Below are 5,832 nucleotides of genomic sequence, written 5' to 3'. Positions count from 1 at the left end.
CGAGATAGTGCGCACTTAGGGTAGTCTTCCCTGCGGGTTAATGCCTGGAATAACCGTTGAGGTCTCGGCAGAATTCCGAGCTTAGGTGTCCAAGGATTCCATTTTCTTTTTGATTTCGCATTCATTTCCAAGTTGACAATCAATGCTATTTGTAACTTATAAATTTTGTTATATGCGGTTTGATGTTGTTAAGTACATCCATTTTGATATTGTGTTACTAAGAAACATTTAAGTTAGCTTAAGATGATCCCTTAGAACACCTTGAACATAGACGTTAAGTGGAATGCTCCCTTGTATTCGTCTATATTAATCTTGCAATGATATTGAAACTTTGGAGTATACGCATATGCTTCTCCTACGAGTAACTTGATTACTCACCCTAGTGGTTTGGGTTGTTTTTCAGGTAAGGAGACCATGTTCTTGGATGCTCATCATCCTTAGAAGATTTTGAGTTATTTGAAGCATTTTTGTATATTGACATGCACTTGTTTAGCATGCCTTCCTTTTTGGATGTTAATTTTGTATACCATGGATGTATGGTATTGTAGAAGCTAAAATGGCTTCCTTGATGTGTAATATATATCTAAGAACACTTGAAGATGTCTATTATGTAAGCATAACATGAGGCCAAGTGCCAAGTACATTTATATCACATGTATGCTAGTTTAATCCCATAGTTGTCTTATGAAATGATGAGAATTCGAGGTTTGACAGGTTGTATTTTGTATATGACATGTTATGTGACCATGAGCTATTGGAACACATGCATTTTCTCATTTTACATATGTGTGCATGTTCACTTTGGCACACAACACCATTCTTGAAGAAATGAACACTTAGAGTAGCATTCATTTACATATTTTTGCTAAATGAGACCTCAAGGGCATTTTTGGTATTTCATTTGAAAAACAAATGTTGGTCTTGACATGGTTAACCAGAAAACATGATTTTAAGGGGGGTTACTTCACAACTTTTTTCCAAAAAAGGCCCAGAAAGTCCTCAAAATGGCATTTCAAGGTTGCATTTCAGGTGCAGCTACAGGAGTTCGAGCGCTCTAAATGGGAGTTCGAGCGCTCGAAGTTTCGGCAGAAAGTTTTGGCCTTAGGCAGGTACTGTTCGAGTGCTCAAAGTCCTAAGTTCGAGCACTCGAAGTACTGTTCACAGAGTGTTTTTGTGTCTTGGTTTAGCACTGCACCTCCAACTTCAAATTGTCATATCTTCCTCGTTTTAACTCCAAATTGGTCCGTTCTTGAGTCTAAATTGACCACATCGAAATAAGCTTTCCAATGGTACCAATTAGAGTTTCAGATTCATTTGGTAGTTCAATTTATTCCAGTTTTAGTGGAGGGGTGTTAGTTTTTGGCTCGAACCGGGATAGGGTTTTTCTTCCTTCGACTTCAAGACTTGATATCTTTGCCATCCGGACTCCGAATCAAGTGATTCTTAAGTCTAAATTCATTAATTTTTTTGTTGTATTTCCAATGGTGAGCTTGGTAGTACTCACTTTTAGGATGGAAATGACCATTTTACCCTTGGGTTCCTTTTGTCCATTTTTGAGATCTTGTTTCCGCATTTGTTTTCTTTGGGTTCCATGATCTCATTGAGGGTCTATTTGGTGTCCTAGAAACATGTTGTGTCCCTAGGGATGTCGTTTCATCTTTTGCTTCCACAATTCGGATCCGTTATCCGGTCATCTTTCGGTTCATCACTGACGCACCAGGTTGAAAAACCTTGGGCTGTCACATTTGTATTTTTAAAAACTTTTTGACAAATAAAATAAAATGAAATGAAATGAAAATAAAATAAAATAAAATAAAAATAAAAATATTTTTGGATTTTTGAAATTTGAAAAGTCAAAATAATGAAATGAAGAACTGAGATCGATCAAAACAAGAGTTCGATCGATCAGACAGAGGGCAAAATTATGCAGGTTTTTGGTTAAAAAATTTGGCTAAGTGTTGGAACTTGAGATCGATCGAACTTGAATATTCGATCGATCGAACTTGAATATTCGATCGATCGAAGAACTTCAGATCGATCTTGAAATGTTTTCGATCGATGAGATAGAGAGCTGAAATATGCAGGTTAATGCAGGCTCAAAATTTTTCTAAGTGTTGGATCATGAGATCGATCAAACTTTGAAGTTGGATTGATCGAAGGTCTCCTGATCGGTTTAAGAATAAGTTCGAACGATGGGACAGAGAGGTGATTTGGATGCAGGTGGATACAGGTCAAAATTTTTTCTAATTGTTGGATGCAGGTGGAAGTTCGATCGATCGAACTCTCACTTGAGATCAATTGAACTTATGCAAAATGCCCAATCATAACACAAAATTTCATGCAATCCTAATCACAATTCCTAGCAATGCATATGAACCAAAAATAAGTATCTAGACTTCGCAAGAAATGAAATTTAAGATAGAAATGAAGGAGGAATAGGGTTTTGACACCCTACGAAATGTTTTTGCTAGTCTTTAACGTCTCTAGCAAGACATTGGGCTGTTTTAGCCCGGATCAAAGATCTTGTAATGCATCCCATCCTTGTTGGGATGATAGATGCTTTGAACTCCACCCAACAAATGGTTCTTTGAAGAACTTATTGGTTTAAGCTCAAAAGAAACTTTTGATCCTTTGTCTATGCAATCACAACCTTTGGGCTTCCATGCCCCTTCAAAGCAAGAATTTGAAACAACACTTAGAGAATGCAAGGTTAAAGATGATTCCTTTGAAGTTTTGGTCTTATACAAAAGCTCACTTCCTTGACATTGAAGATCATGACATTTATCCACAACATTAACCTCTCCTTCATATTTGTCAAATGAATTGGGTGTGTGATTGAAGATATTCAACTTCACCTTCATGTGGCCAAATGAGATCTTCATTATCCCCGTTCTATAATTAATGTTGGCATTAGCGGTTGCTAAGAAAGGACGGCCAAGGATAACGGGAATTTAGCTTTTAGGACTGGGGACCGATTCCGTGTCTATGACAACGAAATCAACCGGAAAGAAGAATTTATCAATTTTAATCAAAATATCCTCAATGACACCCCTAGGCTTCTTGATAGATCAGTCAGCAAGTTACAAAACTACCGACGTCGGTTTTAATTCACCTAAGCTCAATTTAACATAAACCGAGTATGAAAGAAGGTTAAGACTTGCTCCTAAGTTAAGAAGCGCCCGATAAATGATATGATCGCCAATGATGCATGAAGTAGTAGGTGAACCGGGGTTCTTAAACTTTGGCAAAGTGTTATGTTGCAAAATTGAGCTTACTTGCTCGGTCAAAACCACTTTTCTTGGTGCTTGGCTTTTGTTCTTCCGCTTTTGGGTGCATAAGTCTTTCAAGAATTTGGCATAAGCTGGAATTTGCTTGATTGCATCCAGAAGTGAAAGATTGACTTTCACTTGCCTAAACATTTTCATAATTTTATTGGTTTTTGCCTTTTGCTTTTCCTTTGAAATGAACCCTTTTAAGGCATCCGGAAATGGAACTTTTTCAAACACTTTTTCAGAATTTTCTTTTGAACTCTCTTCAACACAAAGTTTTCAAATCATTTTTCAACAAAACCATTTCAACATCATTTTTCAAAACTTCTTTTTCAAACACATTTTTCAAGACTTTCTCATTCACAATATTATGTATATGCAATGAAGGAGGAATGGGATGTGAAACGGGACGGGTGACAACTTGCGGTTGCACCGGTTCACTCTCTTCATTGGACATTTCAACTTGATTGTCCACAATCCTACCACTCCGCAAGATGGTCACCGCATTAACATGTTCAATGGTGTGGCCTTCTGATGAGGAATGGGTTTCCACAACACATTGTTGCTTAGGTGGGGCATTAATAGGCATATTTCCCTTCTCTCTTGCATTAAGAGTGCTTGCTATTTGCCCTGCTTAGGTTTCTAACTTCGCAATAGATTGAGAGTGAGAATGAAGCAATTGAGTGTTAGCCTCTAAAGTGCCCAAAGCATTCAAAACTTTTTTTTCAAAGGCGGGACTTCTAGTATTTCCTTGGGAATAAGATTGGTTGGGAAAATGAGAATTAGCAAATTGATTCCCTTGTGATTGATAAGGTCTATAACATTGGGATCCTTGGTTTTGAAGTGGAGGTGGAATGTACTTCCCTTGAAAACTGCCTTGGGAAGGGTTTGAGCCCTCTCCTTGGTTTTTCCAAGAGAAATTCGGATGATTCCTCCAACTTGGATTATAATGAGTACCATAAGGATTGTTCCCTTGGTTCACAAAAGCTGTATTAACTTGTTCATTAGGTTCATTTTGCACTTGTCCGCGAGGACAATGAGAAGCAGAATGAAGAACACTAGAACAAGTCATACATGTTTCATTTGATGCACGATAAGAATGGTTAGGGAAGGAAGATAATTGGTTCGCCGAGTTTTGGTTAATCAAAAATTGATCAAACCTTTGAGATAAAGACTTCATTTCGGCGGCTATTTCATTTGAATGGTTGACTTGATGTAAGCCAACATTCTTTCTACCTTATGAATTTCTACCATTTTTAGATGATAGTGTTCTATGCAAAGAATTTTCACTCATACTCTCATAAAGACGCCACACGTCATCCTCATGCCTATCAATGTATGAGCCACCCATGGAAGCATCAACCATAACCTTATAATTGTCCGATAAGCTCTCAAAGAAATATTGAACTAATTGCCATTTGGGCATGTCATGATGTGGACACTTCCTAAACAACTCATTGAAGCGTTCCCATGCCTCATGAAACGTTTCTCCATCCCCATGTGAAAATTCTCGAATTGAGGTTCTCATGGCATTGGTCTTAAAAACTGAATAGTACTTCTTCAAGAACTCTTGTTGCATTTTTGCTCAAAAAGTGATTGAAAAAGGCCTAAGATTGTTAAACCAATACTTTGCCTTGTCTTTTAAGGTGAATGGAAAAAGTTTGAATCTTAAAACCTCTTCCGGCATGTCCGTATATTTTACGGTGGAACATACTTCAAGAAACTCATCTAAATACTTGTAAGGTTCTTCACTTGGAAGTCCATGATAGTTAGGAAGCATTTGAATAGTTTGTGGCTTAATTTCATAATGATGTGCTCTAAATGGAAGCAATTGGATGCATGTAGGTGCATTATACTCATTAGGCATATAATGGTCTCTTAAAGCAAGAGGTGGATTAGTTACTTGAGGTGCAACATGAACACCTTGGTTTTGAATTCCTTGATTCCTGATGGGAGGTTGTGGAACATACATTGGCCTTGGCATTCCATATGGAACTTGGCCTTGTTGTTGTGGTGGTTGGTGAATGTATGGCCTAGGCATGCCTAATGGTACTTGTATGTTCTCATTGTGCACATTAGGATGAAGAATACCTTGTTGGTCTATGTGACTAAGGTCCTCAACATGATCATCATTATGGTCATCCATTTATAGATTGGTTCTATTTGAACTTCCTCTTCCCCTAGGATTTCTAACGATGGATTTAAGATGCAAATCAAGAGGGACAAGAGTTGGTCTCAATGAACGACGTCCATGCATGCACATGCAAAACACAACAAGCACAAAAAATGACAAACACTATGCCTTCACAACAATGCAATTAGACTTCTTTCACAAACACTTAATTCATACTCCCATGCTTTAACAACAATGATGCAAAGAACAATTAAAAACAAGCCTCCACGCGGGCTCACGATTTAACTAAGGGATTGAGTAAAGAAAGTCTCACAAAGGTCCTTTAGCACTTTAACTCCAAATTTAAAGCTTAGCTCAACAAATTTTTAAATTTTTAGCTTTTTACTTTCTTTGCTTTGTTTGAATGCTCCTTTGCTTGCTTCCTCTCCA

General features: G+C 37.6%; 1 pseudogene; it reads left to right on the top strand.

Annotated features, from left to right (window-relative positions):
• Positions 1-4,693: 4,693 nt before the first annotated feature.
• LOC132301902 (small nucleolar RNA R71) lies at positions 4,694-4,792 on the top strand (annotated as a pseudogene).
• Positions 4,793-5,832: the final 1,040 nt, after the last annotated feature.

The sequence above is a fragment of the Cornus florida genome, unplaced genomic scaffold (genome assembly GCF_030987335.1).
Source record: "Cornus florida cultivar Cherokee Brave unplaced genomic scaffold, ASM3098733v1 CherokeeBrave_3.0.0_Hap2_Chr03, whole genome shotgun sequence".
Lineage (NCBI taxonomy): Eukaryota > Viridiplantae > Streptophyta > Magnoliopsida > Cornales > Cornaceae > Cornus > Cornus florida.
The sequence above is the reverse complement of the archived record's forward strand: the minus strand, read 5'-3'. Positions and strand labels throughout refer to the sequence as shown.